The 24,937-nt window shown below is 37.9% G+C and overlaps 1 protein-coding gene across 6 annotated transcripts in view; it reads right to left on the bottom strand.

The window, feature by feature from the left end:
* Positions 1–24,937, bottom strand: part of DPP10 (dipeptidyl peptidase like 10) — a 1,393,698-nt gene that overhangs the window by 625,588 nt on the left and 743,173 nt on the right. The window contains exons 1-2 of one of the 6 annotated variants that reach the window (XM_047722552.1): positions 23,699–23,716; positions 14,720–14,856 (exon numbers count right to left, since the gene is read on the bottom strand). The exons of the other annotated variants lie outside the window; for them this stretch is intronic. The gene's annotated coding sequence lies outside the window, so the exon portion shown is untranslated. Of the gene's footprint in view, positions 1–14,719; positions 14,857–23,698; positions 23,717–24,937 lie in introns of those variants that run through there. 6 annotated transcript variants of the gene reach the window in all.

The following is a 24,937-nucleotide window of genomic DNA, read 5'->3' as shown; positions in this document are numbered from 1 at the left end:
CCACATACAAATATACAAAAGATTCCACATAGAAAACACACATATATAAATAGGAGCAAACAAACAAACAAACAAACAAGAGATTAAAGAGACCTGTGCAATCACCCAGCTAGACTCTACTAAATAAGGTAGTGGTCAGTAGTGGTCCATAGAGGATATGGGCTCAAGTGTGGACTCCAAGGTAGGTCATTGTCTGGTATCTGGAATCTACCCTTTTTACTAGCAGGTTAAAATTGGGCAAGTTATAAGTCTCTATGGCCAATTTCCATCCTAGCTCAAGTGGGCATAATCAGATTATCAACTGATTGCTCATTGGAACTCTAAGTTTATTTAGAAATTTAATATTTTTATAAATTTGATAAAATCTGTTATTTAATTAAAAATTAATGTCCTCAATAAATATTACTTATATTATTACTAGTACTTATTACTAGTAATTAAGTTATGAGTACTAGCACTACTATTGTCTATACCATCATCATTAGATTCTGACATGTTTTTAGATGGACTGAAATGTTTAAAGATGAGGGTACCAACATGGCTCAGTGGGTTAAGCCTCTGCCTTCAGCTCAGGTCATGATCCCAGGGTCCTGGGATCTAGCCCCTTGGGACCTCTGTTCAGCAGGGAGCCTGCTTCCCCCTCTCTCTCTGCCTGCCTCCCTGCTTACTTGTGATCTCTCTCTCTGTTAAATAAATAAATAAAATCTTTAAAAAAAAAGAAAAAAGAAAGAAAGAAAAAGAAAATGTTTAAAAATGAAAGTAGAAAACTAGAATCTGATTCCATTTAATGCTTCAAGTACGTCAAAGGCTTCTGGCTCAAAGACTAAGGAAGGAGAGCTTTTCCATCTTTTACCATCATAAGTTCTACTTCTTCAGAGGCAATGATAATGGTAGACTCTTATTTAGAAAAGGCTTCTATTCATTCATTTATCATGCATTTATTAAACGCTCCCTCCAAACCAGAATCTGAGTTAGGTGCTAGTGATTTGATAATAAAAAGGAACCAAAAAAACCTCCTTGTCCTTACTGAACATATGTTCTGTGGTGGGTGGGGAAGGGATACAATCAAAGAGACTAAGTAAAATACAGTATATTAGGAAGTGCTGTGGAGAAACGTGGAGTGCTTGGAAGGAAAGCAATGCAATTTTAAATAGATCCTTTCAGGGAAAGAATCACTGAGAAGTAATTTGACCAAAGTCATTAAGAAGCTGAGGGAGCACTCCACGAAGATGTCTGAGAGAAGTCCTGACTTATGGAACAGCAACCAAAAAGGCATGTCTGAGGAACAGCAAGAATTCCAGGGTGTACATACAGATGCATAAGAGGTGAGTATCTTCTGGATGTTAGTGTACACAGTTACACACACACACAAACGGAGACTACAGACATTTGATACCTTCCCCACAACTTACAGTGGTACCAAAAAGCTGAATGGCACGAGTAAGAGAGAATTTGAGGAGATGAGTTCAGAGAAGTGTTAGAGTATTAAACAGTTCTTATAAAGCATTAAAAGGAATTTGGCTTTTACTCAAGGCAAAAGGAAGAACTGAAGGATTTTAAGCAGACAACAGCTCATTGAAGTTTTCATCTAATCATTTAGAACAGACATATCTATCTTCAGTAATCTTGATGGAATTATATTTATCATTTTCAAAAAAACAATATGAAGCTGTGATGAGGAGTGAGGAATATAGAAAAAGAGTTAAAGAGGAAATGCACTTAATCACTTAGTAGTAAATATTTCAAAGAGCAAAACCTGCATAGATGAGCTATTACATGTCACAGAGAAATAATAGCATTTATCATGACCATAGGCACATCACGTATTAGCAAAATTACTCTTGGAGGAGCGCCACAAAAGTTGGTAACAAGATCCTAAAGAATATAGACATATGCTCTGCAGTATACCCAGCTGAATTCTGAATCATGCCTACTACGGATGCCACAGAATATTCATTTTCATAAACATACTTCAAGACCTCTGCATCCTACTGCTTCATCCAAATTGGGTATGGATTTAGCCAACTCCCAAATTTCATGTCTAAGATTTACCAACACCCCAGATTCTTGCAAAAAATCAAGTCATCTCTTGAAGGTTTATGGTAGTCTTTAAATGTTGCATAGAAAATACGCTGCCAAAAAACTTGAAGATACAGCCAATAAGATCTCTTACCCTAAAATTTGAATTCTGAGTAAAATTACATTGACTAAAAGTAGTTGAGGTTGACTTTCAGTAGTGATATTTTGACCACTTGTGAAGTGAAACTTTTCTGGCAAGTCTTAAAGGTAAATTTGAGTTCATAACCAGATCTTGACTTATCCCCGCCTCCTGTTTCTCAAGTCCATGCCACGATGAAACCTTGTCCGTGTCATATTTACCCGCAACTCTGTCCACCATCTCAGCACTCCTAGATTAATAAGCCTTGTATATCCTCATGCTCAAGATGTGACTTAGTTACAGTGTTAACAATAAAGCAACTCCCACCAGGAAGCTCTACACATTTCACCACTATATGTGGTTATATTTAACTTTATGCTTCAGTTTTATTGTGCTTTTTCTTCCAAGTGTTCTCTGATAAGTTCTTTTTTTTTAAGGTTTTATTATTTGACAGAGAGAGTGAGCAAGCAAGAGTACAAGCAGGGGGAGCAGCAGGCAGAGGCAGAGGGAGAAGAAGGGTCTCTGCTTAGCAGGACACTGAGATCCCGACCGGAATTATAAGGCAGACGCTTCACTGACGGAGCCACCCAGGTGCCCCTCTGATAAGCTTCTTCAGGACAATTAGCCTGTGTACCATATCCACACCTCTATATATTTGAGTAAAGTGAGAGGTACAAGCAGAGAGCTCCATAAAGATTTGTGCATGCCTGTACAATCTTCAAGAGGACATTGCCTGATTTTACTTAAGTTATAATAAATGTAAAAGGCCAATCTTTTAAACCGTGTCCTTTTCTCATGGGGAAAGCTACCCACTAAAAGGAAAGGAAATTGGGGCGCCTGGGTGGCTCAGTAGGTTAAGCTGCTGCCTTCGGCTCAGGTCATGATCTCAGGGTCCTGGGATCGAGTCCCGCATCGGGCTCTCTGCTCAGCAAGAAGCCTGCTTCCCTCTCTCTCTCTCTCTCTGCCTGCCTCTCTGTCTACTTGTGATATCTCTCTGTCAAATAAATAAATAAAATCTTTAAAAAAAAATAAAAGGAAAGGAAATTGGATTTTTTTTTAAAGATTTTATTTATTTATTTGTCAGACGGAGATCACAGAGAAGCAGGCAGAGAGAGAGGAGGAAGCAGGCTCCCAGCTGAGCAGAGAACCCGATGCGGGGCTCGATCCCAGGACCCTAGGATCATGACCTGAGCCGAAGGCAGAGGCTTTAACCCAGGCGCCCCTGGATTTTTTTTAATGTAGCTTTGATATATATGATATATATATATATATATATATATATATATATATAGTAGCTATTGTGTATATCAACACAAGACAAATTACAAATATATTTCAATACAGGAAACTCTGAAATCCCAATTCCTTTTTTTTTTTAAGATTTTATTTATTTATTTGACAGAGAGACATACAGCAAAAGAGGGAACAGAAGCAGGGGTAGGGGGAGAAGGAGAAGCAGGCTCCCTGTAGAGCGGGGAGCCCGATGTGGGGCTGGATCCCAGGACCCTGGGATCATGACCTCAGCCAAAGGCAGATGCTTAATGACTGAGCTGCTGGGGCACCCCTGAAATCTCAATTACTTGAAGAGTGTTTAAGATAAACATTATCTTATAGTAATAATTTTAAATAAGTTTCCATAAGATAGAAGAGAGGAACAACTAACCTCATAGGTCACTGTCAACATACCAAGCCCCAATATGAGAAGCAGGCAGATCCAAGACCCAGCAAGGCAGATGTTAACTTGTTCTGTTAATCATTTGACATCTGAGGGAAGAATATGTTCCAGTGATCAAATACATGTAAGGTGAACTCGAATTCCTCAGCCCTAGCTGAAATTTTTCTTTTCTACATTTCAAATAAATTAGAAAACCATAGGGGGAAATCTCAGGAAAAATATGGCTACGCTTTATGGATTGTCCACAATTAATAAATAAAATGAACATCTGGTCCCTGAAAAAATGGCACTTCAATGACACATATTTTTTCCTCAATGCTGAAAACACCTCAGATTGACATGAAATATTGCTCCTGTGTATTCCTTTCAAGATGTGTTCTTTATCTACGCTTTTGTTCCATTAAATACTTAGTTGTCATGGCAAATTCACTTTTTCACCAAAGTGGAAGTAATAAAGTAAGTGATGTACTGTTTGTTGGTACACAAGTCAATGTGGGAGAGAAGCAAGACAAAATTAGAGAACTCGCCCCACTGCTTTGTTTAGGATGGAGTGCCACCAAACACATCACCAGGGTTATTAAGGGAAGGAACACCGCTCTCAGCAAAACTGAAGGAGACAGCCTTGTGAATTCTGGCAACACATCAAAAAGCTACCACTTCCAAAAGAAAAATCAAGGTCCCACAAGTTGGCATCATTACCTAACTTTTGGTTGTAGCAAAGATAATAATCATCTCTGCTCCCCTGCAGTCAAAGGCAGTATGTATCACATTACAGCAATTGCAGAAACACATGAACCTAAGTAGAATTGAGAGTGTGAATACACACAAATTCCTTGAGTGCCTAAGTACCTAAGTGGCCAGCTCTGAAAACACAGGCTCAGTGGGGCACCTGGGTGGCTCAGTGGGTTAAGCCTCTGCCTTTGGCTCAGGTCATGGTCCTGGGGTCCTAGGATCGAGCCCTCCTTTGGGCTCTCTGCTTGGTGGGGAGCCTGCTTACCCCTCACTCTCTCTGCCTGCCTCTCTACCTACCTGTGATCTCTGTCTGTCAAATAAATAAATAAACTCTTAAAAAAAAAAAAAGGAAAGAAAACACAGGCTCAAGGTAGTATCTGGAAACACAGACATACTTTTAAAAGCCAAACATGCAAAACAAGCCTCTCCCTTCCACAGCTGCAAACCCAACCAAGTATTCATCTCTACACATGTGTGAGGGGTAAGGTGTTTTTTATGTTACTAGAACATAAATAATATTATGAGTACATTTTTAAGAGTACACAACAGTGATAAAACATAAGGAGGACAGTCATTACAGGACCTTGAAGACAGGTCTTTCTTGGAAGCCCCCATGAATCAGAATTAAAATTCCCTACGATGCCTCCTGAGTATGACAAGTTCTTGAATGACCCAGCACCTCTGTCTGCTAAGTACATGCTGCTTTTTCAACCTAAGTTTGCTCACTCATTGGTGAAGATGAACGTACAATGAATACCCACACTATCACCCCAAGACTGCACCTGACACTACCCTAATTCAGATTTATCAGATGCCAAAACTCGGTACTGGAAAGTTGACCAACACAATTCTCTGATGCATAACATAGTGAAGTCTCGTTAGGAAGTGCTGTCTTCCTGAGGGGACCTGAGACACTGCTTCTGCCAAGACTAAGTGACAAGAATGCGAAACACTGCATAATTTCCTATTGTATTAAACACCTTGCATTAGTGTATTAAACGTCACACATAAATGCCCATTCTGGTCCCCTACCATCTAGATTACAGCAAGGGTTCAAAGCCTGCTGTAAGGTAGCAGGTAACAAGGGGTTGAGAATCATTTTAAGCTCTTACAAGTGCAGCATGGAAAGAGCTGGGAATGTACTTGTCACAAAGTCAGACCTCTTTTTGAAGGTCAGCTTGGCCAATGTGTCACAAACTTCTCGAAACTCCTGTCTCCTCTTCCATGCATCCGGGATCACAATAGCTAGCACACATTACGCACAGAGCCCCCAGAATAACAAGAGCAATACTAAACATAATTAACTAATTAATTAAAAAGTTATTTTTCTGGCAATATATTTTTTTTAATCTAAGGATATTCCACAAGGCATACAAATTCAAATGACTTTTTCAAAAGTAGCTTAGAATAGCTTCTTTCTGTGTGATTATGTAACCTACTACATATATGTTAGATCCATTCATAGATTTTATTTTTAATACTTAGGGATTCCTTCATTCATTTAGTTGTCATAATTTAGATTATTCCAAGTATGCATAGAGCTCTAAAATGAGTTCTACAAGATAACGTATATTCAAAGAAGAATATACATTTTTTTCCTGTCACCTTCTACCTTATTTCCCTCTTCCTGTTACAGGCAAATATTTTTAAATGTTGGATGCATTTCTCCAGGCTTTTATTTTAAAATATGAACAGGTACCTGTGTATGTAACTATATTATGTGTCATTTATCCAAGAAAATACATATTGTCCTTCTTGGAAAAATGGTAGTATACATCTCTCTACCTTGTGAGTTAAGATAGGTAGGTAGATAGGTAGATAGATAGATAATGATAATATAATAGATATATTTCTTAATCATTTTTATAACTTCAAAGCACTGCATTTGTACTCCTGTATCACACTATCAAAGAGAATTTGAACTGTTTCCAGTCTGCTGCTATTACAAATAGAATTACAGTGAATAGCCTCGGGTATACCTTTTTTTTTGCCAATATATTTTGAAACAGATATCTTAAAATGTGACTGCTGAGTCAAAACACAAAAGTGTACACAATTTTACTAAATACTGCCTAATTCCTCTCCATATAAAGTTGTACCTTTTTGCATATCTATCAGCAACTTCCACAATCTTGTCAACAAAATATATTACCAATTATTTTTTTCAATTTTTGCCAATCCAAAAAGTGATCACCGGGAGTGAGTAGAGTTTAAATTTGTGTTTCTTTTTTATGAGAGAATATAAGCATCTTTATGTATAGCTAGGAAGCATTTGCATTTCTGTTGTTGTACCCATTTTCTAGTACGGAACTTTGAGTTTCCTGTATTTTATGACCTATCTATGAATTTTTTGTAGAGACCATAAAGGACCTTCTGTTTTCTTAATAAATTTCAGTTGGCTCAAAATTACTTGAGTCATGCTTCCTTTCAGTGGAAATTCAATGAAAATTCAACAACCTTCATGTAATATCTAGATCTTTGTCCAAACTCTTTACACAAAAAAATCCAGTTACCTGATGTTCCCCCAAGACCCTGCTTCTTTAATTATCCCCCTTTCTCCCATATCTCTAGTCTTAGTCTGAAGACTATAAACACTTTTCAGTTCTCTATTCTAAAAAATAAGAGAAATCACACAGATAATAGAAGATTAAAAAAAAAGGACAAGATTCAAAAACATAAAATCTTAATTCCATGCCTATTAGTCTTTCTCCTTCCATGCTCAGCAAAACTCCTGAAATTTTACTTTCCATCTGCTCTTTCTCATGCTTCAACCCACTGCATTTTCACTGCTGCTTCCTGAAATGCTACAAAATGCATTGACTTCCAATTCCAGACCTCTCTGCTGCCTCTAACATTGAAATTCTTCTCTTGTCATCAAAATCTCACAATTCCTTGGATTCCATGATGTCCTTATCTTGATTTCCCTCCTACTGCTCTGGCCATCAGATGTTGGCGGCCTCACAGACTTCTGTTCTTCCACCTGCCTTTTAGATTTTGTCCTGTATGGCTTTGACTACCACATACCCATTATATATACTAAACCTAAAGAAGTCCATCTACTTTCATAGTCTCTCTCTCTCTCTCTCTCTCTCTCTCTCTATATATATATATATATATATATATAGTGTGTGTGTGTGTGTGTATACACACATACATTCACACACAGGTACATACATATTTATATACTGTTGTTTCCCAAATTTATGTCTTATATCTCCTTCAAGATTTAGTCTCAGCCCAATAATGACCATAAGTAGCTCAAACATCACATAACAGAAACTAACTTGTCCTAGATTTGTTTCTCTCCATATATTTGAAGAGTCTTCACATCACCTCCCTAAGTCCACAGAGCAAAAACCCTGAAGGCATTGTGGACTTGTACTACTCCCTCAGAGTAGTTAGTTCTTACTCAAATACCCCGCCTTGATGATCCATCATTCTACTCGATTCTCAAGTCCTGATGAATTGAAACTGTATTTTCCAATTCTTGACTTCTGTTCTTTCCTTATAATCAGGTTAGTCCGGTGCTTTATTAGCTCATCTAAATTTTGTTGGCAGTCATTGGCTAGACTCTCTACCCTAGTTATATTACTACTCTAAGCCCATCCTACATACTGCTGCCAGAATGAAACATCTAGAATTGACTATGTCAGTCATCTGTTTAAAGCCCTCCCCTAAGCTCCTCATCTTCTAAAGTCCACACTGCTCTGAATATCCTACCAAGACAATGATTTCTGGGAGGTAGCTCCTCTAGCCTCATCACATACCATTTCTTTGAATATTATATGACAGTCATATAAATTTGCTTGTAATTCCCCCATAATTACCAAGTGTTTGGGATCTAAACAATTTGTGCATGACGCTACCTACTTCTTGAAATGACCACCATCCCCCTCCATTCTTTGTCCTATCTCCTGATCAAGTTTCAAGTGTCAATTCAAAGGTCACCTCCTCTGAGAAGACTTCTTTGATTCCAACACCACCACCAAGGATGAGCTAATAAGCAAAGCTCTTACAAGGAACCTATAGCATTTATTGCGCTTTTATCTCAATTACCAAACTACTGTGTTGGTCTACATCTGCCTTTATTCCACTTTAAGTTCTGAGAGCTGTATCATGTCTTCTTTAAAACTCTGTATCCATCAATTAACCCAGTTCCTGGTGCATAAGGTTAATTTTGTAAATGTTTGTTGTCATAAGCATATAAAATACACCTTTATTCTCTCTACAAAGAAAAAAGTATCCACATAAAAATGAGTTCACAGGGGTGCCTGGGTGGCATAGTCAGTTAAGCATCTGCCTTTGGCTTAGGTCATGATCCCAGGGTCCTGGAAGTGAACCCCACATCACAATCCCTGCTCAGCAGAGAGTCTGCTTCTCACTCTGCCTCCCTCCTACCCCTTGTTTGTGTTCACGCTTTTGATCTCTCTAGTAAATAATAAAATCTTTAAAAAAAAAATGAGTTTACAACTAAATAAAGCCAACAGAGCGAACAAAAAGAATGAATAAGATAATAAAAACAGAGGAATCCCTGAGAGGTGAGAGATAGAGAATAGGGGAAGAAATAAGAGAAAATTTCTATTTAATTTCAAGAGTTAGAAATAAGTAAGTTAATACAATAGACTTTAAAAATTCAGGGATGCCTGGATGGGTCAGTGGGTTAAGCCTCTGCCTTTGGCTCAGGTCGTGATCTCAAGGTCCTGGGATCAAGCCCCGCATCGGGCTCTCTGCTCCGCAGGGAACCTGCTTCTCCCTCTCTCTCTCTGCCTGCCTCTCTGCCTACTTGTGATCTCTCTCTGTCAAATAAATAAATAAAATCTTTTAAAAAATACAAAATTCAACCAATTAATACATTTGTTAAGTTTATAATAATACTAGGTATATTTATAGTGAGGTAAAGGTGGTGGTGAGTTGCTGTTATACTGTAGTCAGCTTTATTCTTGAAAATAATTTGAGTATTTTTCACCAGGAAAGTGAGTATAATTCCTGAAGAACTCCAGAATACACTTGCATTATTATCTATACTAACAGGTTTATAATTATCGTAATTACAAGTATAGTGACCTACACATGTAATATTGTCCAGATTATATCCTCTTGTTAAAATTAGCTTCCCAGAGTTCCTACTACACTGAATTAGAGCCACGTCCATGCCCAATTAGATAACATTAAATATCTGTATTTATGTTATTTTCCTCTCGATTTGTTTAATTGTAATCTAACATTACCATACATTCTTAATGCAATTTTCTACAGAAATTAACAAGCTTTGGTATAAACTGAGATAAAGTTAAAATATCTCTCATCAACCAGAAATTTTACATACTTCTCATTTTTTTTTTCAAATACATCATTTTTTTAGTTCTCTAGTAATTTTTCTGCATAATGAGCTTGGTAAAACAGTTAATATTTCATGAGGTCTTTTTTTAGAACAGACTCTTCCACGATACTTTAAAACTTTTGTCACTACATTTATTTCTCTGTTGAAATGTCTAAATATATGTTAATGGATGTTAAAAATTGAAATCCCTGACTTTAACTTCTCCTTCATTAATACAATGTAGTTCAGCCTCCAAAGTTCTTCAAACAGGTCAGAGACTCCTGTAATTCACTGATTGTGTATAATTGAAAAGTTAAAAAAAAAGAAAAAAAGAAGAAAAAAAACCCCTCCCTATTTTTAAAAGCAAACCCTTGAAACAAGCCAGTTAATCTGCTAAGCATATCGTATTTTTTAAACAATGTCATAGCATTTACAAGAGCAAGAACTTGGGGGACCAGCCTAGCTCAGGTAGTGGAGCCTGCTACTCTTGATCTCAGGGTTGTGAGTTCAAGCCCCATGTTGGGTGTAGAGATTACTTAAAAATAAAATCTTAAAAAAATTTAAAAAAAGACGGGGTACCTGGGTGGCTTATGGATCCAACACTTGGTTTTGACTCAGCTCATGATCTCCGGACCCTCAATTGAGCCCTGGATCCAGCTCTGTGCTCAGAGCGGAGTATGAGATTCTCTGCCTCTATCTGGGCCCCTCCCCCCACTTATTTGCTTGTGTGCACATGCGTGTATGTGCATGCTCTAATAAATAAATAAAATCTTTTTTAAAAAAAGAGAGAACTCAAAAAGTTACAATCCTATGGTGATCTACCTTATTTTATGGACCTATTCTAATTCTAAAAATAAAATCAAGCAATGCCATTTTTCTACTGTAATGTCTTTCATTATTCAATAAACACAACAAAAGACTACCTATAAAATTTAATTTTTCTCAAGCAATGGTGAAACTTGGCAATAAAGTATCCATTAAGGTCGTCCGTATCCTCTTTGACTTTTACATTATGCATTACTAAAAAACGTTCCTCTTTTTTCTTAATGTTTGGCAGAAAATATTACTTGGGATAACACTAGCTCCTACTGGATTTTTCTATTGTATTGCAATTACTTAAGGCAATCTGCTGTCCCCTGTCACAATTCAGACATTCCAACAATAAGTGAGGCGGCAAATGTTTACATTAGGATATCTATCTCTTATACAAATGTTTGAAAGTGTGTTGGATGACGAGATAAATAGCTGCTATTCTTATCTAACTTCTATAAATATCCAAGTACTTCAAAGACCAATATTGGCCTGGGCCATTAATTATAGCTGGCTTGGTGTTGCCTGTTACAGTTCTCCCATATAGGACTTGTGTGTGGTTGTGATAAATGGAAACATGCCTCAAGGGCAGCCTCCAAAGAGAATGTTACTCTTGTCATGTCCCTGGTTGCGCCTACTGTCACCTTGCAAAATTCTAAGAAACAGAGGAAATCCGACTTCCCATGCATCACCTACAGATGTTCCCACAACTTCTCTCTCTTCCTTCTTTTTCAAATTTCCTCTTCTTCTACCCTACCAATGCAAGTTGGCAGAGTCAGCACAGGTGTCCTTATTCCTCAATTAGGCAGCACAAGACTTCTATGTAATAAAATATATTATGGTAAAAAAAAATAATAACTGAATCTTACATCATCAGATGACAGGACACAGGTTTAAGTACTGTTTCCTTTTTGACCCATGATGTCCCTTAGGATAGGTCCTACCTTTGTGGCCATCAAACTTCTTACTCGGTTTTACAGAGTTTCTTGCCATTGCTTGGCAGAAAAGTCATTGAGTAGTCTATTCCCTCACCTTGTGTGGGCCTCAAGTCCAAAGACATTGATTGGATTTGAAGTTAAAACTCCTGTTGCGGGACACCTGGGTGGCTCAGTTGGTTAAGCAGCTGCCTTCGGCTCAGGTCATGATCCCAGCGTCCTGGGATCGAGTCCCACATCGGGCTCCTTGCTCATCAGGGAGCCTGCTTCTCCCTCTGCCTCTGCCTGCCATTCTGTCTGCCTGTGCTTGCTCTCTCTCCCTCTCTCTCTCTGACAAATAAATAAATAAAATCTTTAAAAAAAAAAAAAAAAAAAAAAACTCCTGTTGCAATATGCTTCCCTGTCAGTTTGGCTTGCCCTGCCCAATGCCTGGTCCCACAGGACTTCTCCAACTGGCATTATTTCTGTAGAGACCTCTGGAGGCTCACATGGGGCACACATCCCTCCCAGCCTAATATCTCTGGGTTCTGTTTCTCCCCTGTACGCTCTTCTAAGTTTCTTTAAAACCCTTTTGATCTAGTTTTTGAAGCTCTTGTTGTTTTGTTGTGCATCAACTCATTCTAGATTTTCTCTATGAGATTATATAACAAAAGACTAAATATTCATTCCACCTGTCACAATGAGTTCACCCAGGCTTCACCAGCCCACTTTGCCTAATACCCTTGATCCACAGATTGGGAACTATTGTAAATACTAGCCAGCCTCATAAAGATTGCCATGTGCCCCTTTCCTAAATGCCAGACTCCTTTTTCTTCAAAGCACTGCTACTACAAACACATACTGACAAATATTTTTGAAACCTCCTCATTGATGATACAGAATTAAGGAAACCTAGTCATAGTCTTTAAGAAATGCAGCCTTTTGGAGACAGACCAGTAAACAAGCAATTTCAAAGTATGGTGGAGCTGAGAAAAAGGTTCTATGGAATTGTGGCTGGAGTCCAAACCACCATGATAGGAACACTTAAAATGCTAGACATAGCTTGTTTCCCAAAGACCACAAGTCAGAATCAATTTGGAAGAATAGGATATTTTTCTCCCCATAGAATTCAGAGCATTAAAAGGAAGAACCCATATCTAAGAAATGAGAGACAATTCTTTTGTGACATTTTGGGGTAGAATGACATCATAGTATTTTCCTCTATGTTATTTTCTGCTTCAAGTAAGAGAGAGTAGGTTAAAATGTGGTCGCAACTAGTTATGCAGGTCTTACATTATCAGACCAAGACAAATCTTCAAGTAAGTTATTATTTTTTTTCCTTAGTTGATATGTGTGGGTGTGTTTGGACTTTAAAATATTTCACTTTCCTAAAAGGACTTGCAGCAGCCTGTACTTGAAGTGGTACAAGCTGATCTTCTCAGGTGGTCAAGTTGACCAGCTGGGACATCTTGGTTTCTACATTCCCATGTCCCCTGAAAATAAAGAAAGATGGAGGGATGAAGCAGTATTCCAAGCAGACGAGCCAGAATGGAGAAGTGGGAAACACAGGAAAGGATATTCCCATCAACTCAGGTTACATGGGGATCTTCTGAGAGGGCCTTCCCATCTTCTTCCTTACTTAAAATTAAGTAAGTTTCACGTGATGCAAGGGGTAAATAAAGGGGACGTTTATCGTAAAGAAGGGCATACACCATAAACAAAAGTATCTATACTGGGCCGTAGAATCCATTTTTAAAATGTCAAACCATTGAGAACAGGTTAGTTTTCATGCACTTTTATTGTGTAAGGAGGAACAGGAACAATTTAAAAAGATACTCCACAGAGAATTCTATTGCATTCCTGAAATCCCCAAGTTTTGTCGTTCTTGTTATTGTTCTTGTTGTTGTTTTTCCCCAGATCTTATTCTCCCCTTCTAAAAAATCTGACTTAATGTGAAACCTTTGTAACATACCAAGCCCAGCTTAGCTGCTTCTTCCAGCATAAATGTGACAACATAAAATATTTCAGTGGCAGAATTCATTAAAGTAATTATATCTCAGAATCAAAGTACCTTTATAGCCATAATAACCAACTCCTGTGCACAATATTGTCCCTTCCTTTATAATATATACCTTCTCAGAAGTCTGGATATATGTTTTACTTTACGGCACCAAATTACTCTAGATGGTCATAATTTCCCTGAAGTTAAAAGTTTATTTAGAACATACCATATTTTCAACCAAGCAGTATATTAAATTTATTCCCAAATAAATATACTTCATGAGTAACCTAGATAAAGGTGAATGTTTTATATATATTTCTATTTTACAATGAATATATGAATCCTCAGACTTGAAGACCCATTGCCTTTGAAGGACTGCTCTCTATCAATTATAACTTGCCTTCACATTCTAAGGGGCATACATTGACAGATTATGACCTAGTGCAGTACTAATGCCATGGCACCACTTTTATCCTTAAAATATTTTCATCATTTAAACACCCTTAAATTCTCCACCTGCTCATATAGTGAATATTTATATCCAAATATAGGTCTGCTGTTTGGCTGTTCTTTGCTAGTCTGCGGTAGATGAAATGCCTGCAAATTATTTATGCATCTCTAATGGACACGAGGTGCTGATTTTCCATTTTGTCTTTGGGTCGACCCTGTGGTCTGGCTTTTGCCAGTAAAAAAAAGTGTGGCAGAAGAGAAGGTCTGTAATGTCTGCAGTTACTCCCTAAGAGATCTGCAATCCCTGCGTTCACTGCTTGGGGGTGTTCCCTTTTGAAAGACAACTACCTGGTTAAAAGGCCCTAAGACTCATGATGTGAAGAAGTCCAAGTTAACTGTGTGGAGGGCGACAAAGGCCATGTTAAGCAGCGCCAAAGTGCCAGACATGAATGAAGCCTTCGCTGCCTTTCAGCTTAGCCTAGCTACTAGCTGAATTCAGCTGAGTTAACGGCACCACATGGAACAGGAGAGCTGCCACTAAACCCAGCCTGAATTTCCGACCAACATCACCCTGACAAAGTGAAATAGTAGTTGTTTAAGCCACCAAGTGATGGGGTAATGGGCTAGGAAGCAATAGATAATCAAAACAGAATTATACCTGAGATGCTCTCAGAACACCGTCAGGTTAGCACAATTCACCAGACTTTTTTCTGCAACTTTTTAAAGACAATGAAAGCTGCTCATTTGAAGAATTTTTGCAGCAAAACTGTTTGTCTGAAAATTGTTTTTCAAGGTCTAGGATAAAAGAAACAGATGTGCCTCGTGAGGTCTTAGCATAAAGCAGTTTCATGCTGGAAAGTGGCTTTTAAATTTTCTATATTCACAAATCAAAATAAAGGTGAGGTGTTTTTGTTAAGTGATGCACATTTTCAGGAGGAAGAAAGTGATTTTTATTCACTTCTTTATTTCCTCTTGTCTCTTTACGGAAGGAAGGAAGGAAGGAAGGAAGGGAGGGAGGGAGGTCGGTTGGTTGTTTACTATGACCAGGAGTGCCTGGTCATATATTGGAGACCTTCCAATATAAACACTAAAGTCCATAGATATCAAGGTGAATAGGCAAAACATCCCCTTCATACTAATTTGGAAGAGTTTTCCTGGAGCATAATCCTGAGTCTCTATATACAAACACATATTTCTATTGCAGAATTATAAAGTTAAATTTTATACACACACACACACACACACACACACACATACATATATTTTCAATTTAATAATTTACCCAACAGGTAAGTCATGAGACTTGGGACAGTCTGGGGAAACAGAAGGTTTGCTGTGTCATGGAACAAACTAACATCCCTGGGCCAAAGGGTCCCTGACTTCCCTACAATCAGCTCTGTTTCACCATACTTATGCTATCTAACCTAAGGTTTCCAGGTTCATCTGGAAAAGCAATAGTCCCAAACTAAGAGACGTTGGATTAAAATGCACAGGAGAACGGATTCCTCGAGATAAAAATCGAATGGTACCACCACCCAATCCTTATGCATGAATATGTGATTAGTAGTAACCTATTAAGGTTTAGTGTAAGTCATATTCATTCAGCTTTTACAACATGAAATCAATCTTTCTGGCATTGTTTCATACACCATTTTTTGTCTGGGTCATTTAAAGGATTAAAAAAATATATAAAAGCCCCGCTTGGTTTCTATCAAAGTACCTCGATAAACTGTGTCCCCATTCTTCTAATATCTCAGTTAGGACACCTAGGGTTAATGCCTTATCCAAACTCTAAGAACCACCTTCCATTCCGTAGTTTGACTTTCCATAGCCAACAGGAACTAAATGCTTTTTCTTAGTATTTAAAGATTAGTAGCTACCAAGTATGTCCTACCATAATGCAGCAGGTATATTGTAAAAAATTGATTTTCCTTTAAAAATTTTCAGAGAAAAGAAGTTATTTGGTTTTAAATAGCTCTGTAATCTTTACAGAATCTTAAAAGAAATAAGAAAAATAAACCTGTCGTTCCCATTGTTAAGAACAGTCTAACTAAAAATTCTTCCTTTGAAAGTAGCTGAAGTCTTGGATGGCTCGGTCATCCTTAAAGGACTAATAAAACATTTCATTACTACCATTTTTCTTCCTGGTGTGCTTATTAATAATTTTCAGTACTACTTCGTGGAAAGAATGGGAGTATTTTGACGAAATCAATTTTCTGAGTTTGAAATGGTTCTCAGCTTCTTCATTACATGAGGTAGTAAGAACATAAAAATTCATGAATTTCTAATTTATTGAAGTAATTTTTCTTTGAAAATAAAAAAAGGATTCTGCAAAGGCCAAAGCCTTTCATCTCTTCCTCAACTACTGTTATTTTCCTTCCTCTTAGCACTAGGAGAATAAATAATTGTGAATGAAAGCAATGTAGAGCCTTTCCAGGCCAAATAAGAGATATAAATAAGTGTAGTATGCTCCCTAAGGCGGTGCTTCCCATTTCCCAAATTAGGTTAATCCCAAAGGATATAAGAAAATGCAAGCACAAGACATACTCATCATTGCTTATTAAAAGTCTCTAGGTCCCTTGACAAAATTACAAGAAACCATATTTTCACAATGCTGGGTCCTGCCCCTTAGACATTTGGCTTCATGATCCCATTCATTCTTCTACTAACACAAAATCTTCCTTATTTTTAAAGAAAACACGGGATGCTTTTAAAATTCTACATTAAAATTTCTAAATATGGTCTCATTTCCTTAACATGAATAAGGCATAGAGTATAGCTCTGTCTTTAGAAGTCTGGGAAATGCTCACCACTTATCTCTAAATTTTTAGACCGCAAAGGCTGGCACTTATTCCTGAGTCTAATGCACAGGATACAAAGGAAGCTAACCTCTTTTTAAGATATAAAAGAATCTCATATAGAGACCAATGTTATATAAAAGTATACAAATACACACACACACACACACACACAATTTTACAGCAGTGAAGTGAATGCTAAAGAACTGAATAATTTTTTCTTTTCAAATTGAATACTTTTACTTCAGTCTTATAAACGAGGAGCTGAGGTTCAGAGAAGAGATGCCCATGGCAGAACAACTAATAAATGGAGAAAGTATCTTTTTGGTCACAATCATACATACCATAATAACCATCAGTTGGTTTCCTTTATTAACGTTAAATGATTTATTAGATATTTACATGATAATGATTTAAATTATGTTGAATAATTTGCTGGGTGTGGCTGATCAACAAATCCTAATTTGATTCTCTTCCATAGATAATAGTAGTAATACTCAAACTGATAGTTAATGGAATAATCCTCATCAAAACTCTGCAAGTTAGACCAGTTTTATTTTTTTAATTTTTTTTTGTTTGTTTTCTTATTTTAAAGATGAGAAAACTGAGGGATAGAGAGATAAAATAACTGGCATGCAAATGTATATACTAAGACTAGTTATCAATTATGAGACACAGATCGAATTCATCATGAATAAAGGTGGAAAATTCATCAGTGAAGAGAACAGTTAGAGGGTCTATCTTGATAATGTTCAGGTTTTTATAGAAAAATAAACCTAGGGGCGCCCGGGTGGCTCAGTGGGTTAAAGCCCCTGCCTTCGGCTCCGGTCATGATTCCAGGGTCCTGGGATCGAGCCCCACATCGGGCTCTCTGCTCAGCGGGGAGCCTGCTTCCTTCCTCCTCTCTCTATCTCTGCCTGTCTCTCTACCTACTCGTCTGTCAAATAAGTAAATAAAATCTTAAAAAAAAAATTAAAAAAATAAACCTAAAAATGCTATACACTTTAAAATAAATGTGTATATGGCCTTTTCTAAAAAGGGAGGGGCACCTGGGTGGCTCAGTAGGTTAAGCCTCTGACTTCGGCTCAGGTCATGATCTCGGGGTCCTGGGATCCAGCCCCGCATTGGGCTCTCTGCTTGGCGGGGAGCCTGCTTCCCCCCTCTCTCTCTGCTTGTCTCTCTGCCTGCTTGTGATCTTTCTCTCTCTGTGAAATAAATAAATAAAATCTTTAAAAAATAAAAATGAAAATGGAGATGGAGATGGAGAAAAAGTGGGATTAGCCTGTATATGTGAAAATTTCTCCTGAACAAAGGAAAAACTGAAAATAATAGTAGTAGTGATCTATTAGGAGAATGAGTGAATAAGAAATTGAGTTGCTGGAGAACAACTCCAGGAGGGAAACATTCCACTGTGTTTATTTGTATGATATCTGAAGTCTGAACCATGTGAATACATTATTTAGAAGTTAATGAAGACTGTGCTTTATTAAAAATCAGGAAATACAGAAATAGACTTGGTTAACATTTGTTACTGGATTAAACAAAAAGACAGACAACGTTGTTCTGAAAAATAAGGCTTAGATATTACACCTCGGTTACTGAATAACCAAGGCCAAAGCATTCATCTTTTCACTCATTAAAATGATGAAGCCAATTTGTTGCCCAAGGTTATTGCAAAGTAACAAGGAAGACAATTTTAAGCTTCCCTAAATTGTGAAGTTTATACACATGTGCACACATGGAAGTGTTTTTTTCTGTTTTAAAATACTATGGATAAACATGAAATTATGCACAGTTAAAATTTTCAAAGTAAACTCCATTTGCCATTGAACATAGAGAAGACAGGAGCCATATTCTTAACACAGTGCCTAACACACAAGAGATACTCACTAAACACCCTAAAAATTGTCAAGTAGAACACAAGAGAGTGTGGACAAATAGCCAGGGTTCAAAATCTTGTTCTGCCACTTAGAGATCAGGGGACCTTAGTCAAATTACTTTCTCTATCCCACAGTTTGCTCATCTTTAAAGTAAGGAAACAATACTAAATTGCACAGGGTTCTGATGAGGATTATTAACTACCAGTCTATTACTACTGTTATCTATGGAAGAGAATCAAATTATGATTTACTGATCAGCCACACATAACAAATTATTTAATATAAATCATTTAGTATCATGTAAATATCAAATAAATCATTTACCTTCAATAGAGGAAAGCAATTGATAATTAATATAATGTGATTCTTAGCTTCTCATTTCCAAAACTGGAATAAAAGTTGTATCTATTACATGGAGTTTATGGTGAGGTTTAGATGGGATATAGGCACCTAACCTTTGCATGACAAACAGGAATACTATGTGTTCAAAATTTTAGCTTTCAATTATAGTAAAAATGCCAATCATTTCATCTCTAAAACTATTTTCCTTTTATATTTCTAAAGCTATGCCTTATAATTTTGTTACAGGCTTCCAGACTTATCTTCTATGGCAGGTGTGAACCTAAGTAAAGTCATAAAGTAAAATTTAAGCAAGAATCCTTGCTGTTGAGAAATACAGCCTTGCTTAGAGGATGGTCCACAGAGAAAGCATCATGATGTAAATGCAGAATCTTGGACCTCATTCCAGATTCCTTGGGTTGGAATCTGCTATCATCATCTCCAAGGACTTCTATGCATGCTAAAGTTTGAAAAACGAAGGTGTAGAAATAATACAGAAGCTACCAGTCACATATGGCCATTTAAATTTGGATTAATTAAAACCAAATGAAATTGGAATTGAGTAGTTTAGTGACACTGCCCATAATTCAAGTGTTCAGTAACCACATGTGGCTGATGAGCACCACACTGGAAAGCACATATATGGAACATCTTTATCATTCCGGAATGTACTTATTGGACAAGGCTGATCTAAAAGTTTTCCGTAGATAGTAAAAGATACTTAAAGAAAACAAGTTTTAATAACTCTATAAGACTGTTTAAACTCCACATTCACAAACCCCTTTGCACACAGGACACAAATATTCATTCAAACACCTTTTCTTTTTTTTTTAAACTCAGATTAGAAAACAGAGGGCCAGTTAGGAGTAGCTTGCTTCATGTGTAAGTCATGATTCTTTCTTGAGACTTCCAGACCCATTTCTATGTTTCTTTTTTCCTGTCCCTACTCCCTCATATATGTAAGGCCTTCATTTTCTATGGCCCCCGTCCATTCTCATACTAAGCAATAACAAAGAGACAAATACATTCAAGTCACACATAAATTGCTACCACCCCTTGGTCACCATCAAAGGAACAAATAAAGCCATGGTAGAATTTCAAATATATGCAGATGGATGAGAAGAAGCTACTTCTTGACCGGTGATAAAGAAAGTGATTATCAAGGGAAGAAAAACTTAAAACGTGTGTCTTAAATCAGACTGTGTGGTTAGGTATGGTATCTTCCTCCCAAGGGCAGCTCTGAAAGCAGCCATCTTCTAGGGACAACTACCACCACGCAACTCGATCTAAACCTTATTTTCTAAATCTTCAGGAATGGCTTTTCACTGCCTTGTGTGCAATTATTCTACTTCATCTTTCCCTCAAACAGCTATTTGAAATTACCAAGTTGTTCTCTTCCATTCCTCAAAAACACCTGGACCAATTTGTTGGGGTGAACCTGACAGTATTGACTGACTGGCCGCATTCCAGGACCTCACTGTAGGTGAATCAGACTTGACACCTGAAGCTCCACAGGGCTCATAGAAAGCTTTGATAAAATTACCTAAGAAGCTGGCTCTGACATCCCAGATGGCACCATTTTTGTGAGTTAGGGGATGTTAAGAAAATTATTGAGAACTTGGAAATAAAACTTAAATACAACTACATGTCCATCTTTTCAATGTCAGGCTGTCATTATCTAATCAGCCCACACAAGCATTATACAATCTTAGAAATATACACCTTTCTTACACTTACCATTTACTTTTGCCATAAGTCCACAATCTAAACTTAAACATTAATTGTAGAAGATAGAGAAGTTGAAAAAACACTTCAGTCTGCTAGAGATAACCACAAAAGTTATTATTTAAATGCTGTCAGATATTAACCAGTTGTACATCAAATTTTGCAAACACTGTACATCATTCCTTTCCTATATATATAAATCTCTTTGCTTGAAATGCTCTTTGAACGAGCTTTATGATTTTCGTGGTTCCTTTATTAATAAGTGTTCACTATACATTTTCACTGTATGTTCTCTATATATTTAGATGAGAGACAGGATTTTTTTCCTTGTGAACATGTACTTTGAGAGGGATCAGTGCTGTATTCTGCAGACCTTCACATATGCTCTGCACCAGACCTTCCTATGCTCTGCCACTTCTGAGAAATGAGAAATGGCAGAAAATTTAGGTTTCATCCAACCATTACACATGTGACTACCTGTTCCTTGATGCTTCCAGATACAATCTATATAATAGATCTAATTTTATTATCCCCACTGCCTGGAAAAAAGTTAAATTAAAAAAAAAAAAAAAAACTTGGGCGCCTGGGTGGCTCAGTGGGTTAAGCCGCTGCCTTCGGCTCAGGTCATGATCTCAGGGTCCTGGGATCGAGTCCCGCCTCGGGCTCTCTGCTCAGCAGGGAGCCTGCTTCCCTTCCCCTCTCTCTGCCTGCCTCTCTGTCTACTTGTGATCTCTCTCTCTGTCAAATAAATAAATAAAATCTTTAAAAAAAAAACTTTAAGACCAACTGGAAACCTCTCAGTTTAATTCTCATCCACTTTTTCTTCATCTGATATCAATACATTCAACCAAAAATGATTTCTATGATCCTAATGATTGAGTGAGTCTCCTACCAACTCCCAGCCTCGGAGAGAAAAGTTCTGACTTCCAATCTACCAAATTCATCACTAGCATGACCCTGAAGTCAGTCTTTATCATTCCTCATGTCTTATCAGCAAATGAGGTGACTTAATCTTCATGGTTGGTTCTAAGATCCTTTAAAAAGAACTGTGTCTCTAAAAAGGGCAAAACTGGGGCACCTGGGTGGCTCAGTTGGTTAAGTGACTGCCTTCTGCTGGGGTCACGATCCTGGAGCCCCAGGATCGAGTCCCACGTCAGGCTCCCAGCTCCATGGGGAATCTGCTTCTCCCTCTGACCTTCTCCCTTCTCATGTTCTCTCACACACTCTTTCTCTCAAATAAATAAATCTTTTTTAAAATAAAAATAAAAAGGGCAAAACTGAAGAAAAATGACATAGCATTACTTCAAACTCTCAGTCAGAAGTAGGGACACACAGCACATACAACTAATAAGCACCATCTATGGATTTGATGCTGGCAATCTGACTGTTAGTTCTCACACTTGGGTCATTTAATACGTGCCTACCTACAGCATATCCATAAGAATGGATATTTTCTCTTTAAAAATTGGCTTTAAATGGAAGTCAGCAGATGGTACCATACAGCAGTTCCATGATATGGTAACTGCTTAATTTTTTATCCCCTTTATAACCTCTTGATACTTTGTGACCTCTCTGAAACACCTTTCCTTGTTACAGAGTGACTCATTTTAGTTTATATAACAATTATGGGTTTGTTATGTTGCATAGCTCCAAACCAGCAATTTTATATTATGATGCTTTTGTCCTGGGTCTTCCCTTAACTAAAACTGCCTTATGTGACCAATAAGCAATACCAAGCTGACATTTCTGAGCCCAAGCAGCTAATCCTAGATTGTATTTACCTATTTTCAAATATTTGCACCATCTGTGATTCTATATTAGTTTTTTTGGATTCGCTGTTACAGCCGGAGGACTACAGCTCTGAGTAGGAATGAAGCAGCGCTCCAAATGCGGAATGCATTATAAACATGAGAAGAGAATTCAGCCATGGGATAGGGAAAGAAAAATAAAATTTTTCAGGCAAAGCAAGTGCATATTCAATTCTCCATCTTCAAAATGCAAACTCTGTTGATTTTCCTGTACTTGTAAGTAATATAAAAATGGATGCCATATATTTACTTAATTAACCCCTGATCCAGGGTTTCTGGGTGGCTCAGTGGGTTAAGCCTCTGCCTTCAGCTCAGGTCATGATCTCAGGGTCCTGGAATCGAGCCCCACATCGGGCTCTCTGCTCAGCAGGGAGCCTGCTTCCCCCTCTCTCTGCCTGCCTCTCTGCCTACTTGTGATCTCTATCCATCAAATAAATAAAAATCTTAAAAAAAATAATAATAACCCCTAATCCACGTTAGCTCTGGAGCCAGGATGCTTCTATGTAATACCCATATCAACAAAACTAGGGGTTTAATATGCTCCGAATTTTGGTTGAATTAATGGAGAAATGAGCTTTAAAGCTGATATTCCCAACATCTAGGAATCTCACCATCCAGTGTAGCTTGATTTCCCATCATGTTGCCTCTGTTGGTATAATAGCCCAATACATATTGATAAAAAAAGAGCAAATAAATAAATACACACTGCCATTTTTCAGCACCTCCTGGATAAAGAACCTATCTCACTGCTAATCATCAGAACACTTCCACAATGTAACCATCATCCCATTTCCAGGTGAAATATTAATTTCAGAGACAGACTGGGTAACTGTTCAAAGTAGTAAATAGAATTTAATCTGAGGCTAAATGAAGAGAAAGCCCTAGTTCTTTCCACTATAAAAAATTGTGTCCCTCAAAAATCCTTATTTATTTTGCATATAGAAGTTTCTCAGGTCTCGTATTGGATCTCAGTACTCTGACAAAATTATCACAGCTTCTAGAAATAGCCTTACCTTCCAAGAAACCTAGTGAATCAGAAGCCTGTAATTTCTATTAACTTCTCAAAGAAGCACCATAATTCACTTACATGCTTTCCAGAGTTCCTAAGTACACCCCCTCCTTCAGAAAGGAGTCATCCAGTCACTGGTCAGTTCACTACAGAATTGTAATTTCAAATGCTGAGGGCAGAGATCAATGGGAGATCATTCATGCTGAAGGGAAGAGTTTAAGAATACCAACGTCTGCATGTACGATGGAAGGTGCTGGCGTGTCTTTCGAACAATGGCTCTCGGTTTACTTTCAAAATGGCTTTATGGCACTGAGGAGACTTCTTGTCATGGCAAGTTGGAGAAGATACATACAGGGTTCTCTGAAGTTGTGTGGCCTGGTACTAGAAGTCTAAGGACCACTAGCCTAGAACCAAGGAGAAACCAAGTAATGTCAAGTGAGTTTTGGCTACAGATTCAAAAGTCTCAAGGACGATATTTTTTTTAGGTTACTCTGCTGTTATGTGTCAACAGGCAGGTGTGTCACCAATGCACCCACAAAGGTGCTATAGCAACAGCTGAATCTGGCAGCAGGATACACAGCAAATGGCCATAAGTGAAGAGGCCCAGAATCAGGTACTGCCTCTTGATTCTAACCAACTGTGTGACCTGAGACAAGACACTTCGTCTCCCCATTGGCTATCTCCTGATCTGAAAGCAAAGACATAAGATGCAGCGATCAGAATACTTTCTCAAAATGCCATCAGCGTTTATGACTCGATGGCCATTTCAAGGAAGAGTCTGGAAAGGCAAGGCCACTGGGGACATCACAGTAGTTCAGACATCAGGGACTCAATCCTGGCCAGAGACCAATCTCAGAAATGTAGAGGTGGAAGGAAATGGATTTGGATTTGGACATGGCACAAGTGCAAGTGGAGACAGGGCAATCAAAAGGACCCTCCTGGAACATGAGACACACTGACTCTGCAAGCAAAGAGACGTGTGTAAGGGATGGCGGATGCACAAGAAACGACCTGTGATGCCACTGTGGCACTAATGTTGGGTAAACCTCATTTCAGAACGATGAGAAGCATCCTCCATAAATGGGAACAAGGTGGACCTCTTTCATATCAACTCCAGGTTTAGTTCATACCCACTTACCCCTGCCAGTATGACTGCCAAAAAGTGAAACACATATAGTTCCTAGGATCAGAGGAAAGGAATTAATTCTCTCACAATCCCTTCGTGGTACTCTAGAAAAGAAACAAACAGTAAAATGTACAGTCTTTTCCCTTAAAAATGCCTAAAAGTTAGTGGAGTAGATAGACAATCTAGTCATT

This window comes from Lutra lutra, chromosome 3, assembly GCF_902655055.1.
Source record: "Lutra lutra chromosome 3, mLutLut1.2, whole genome shotgun sequence".
Taxonomy (NCBI): Eukaryota; Metazoa; Chordata; class Mammalia; order Carnivora; family Mustelidae; genus Lutra; species Lutra lutra.
Note: the sequence above shows the minus strand (reverse complement) of the source record. Positions and strands in the feature narration are given on the sequence as shown.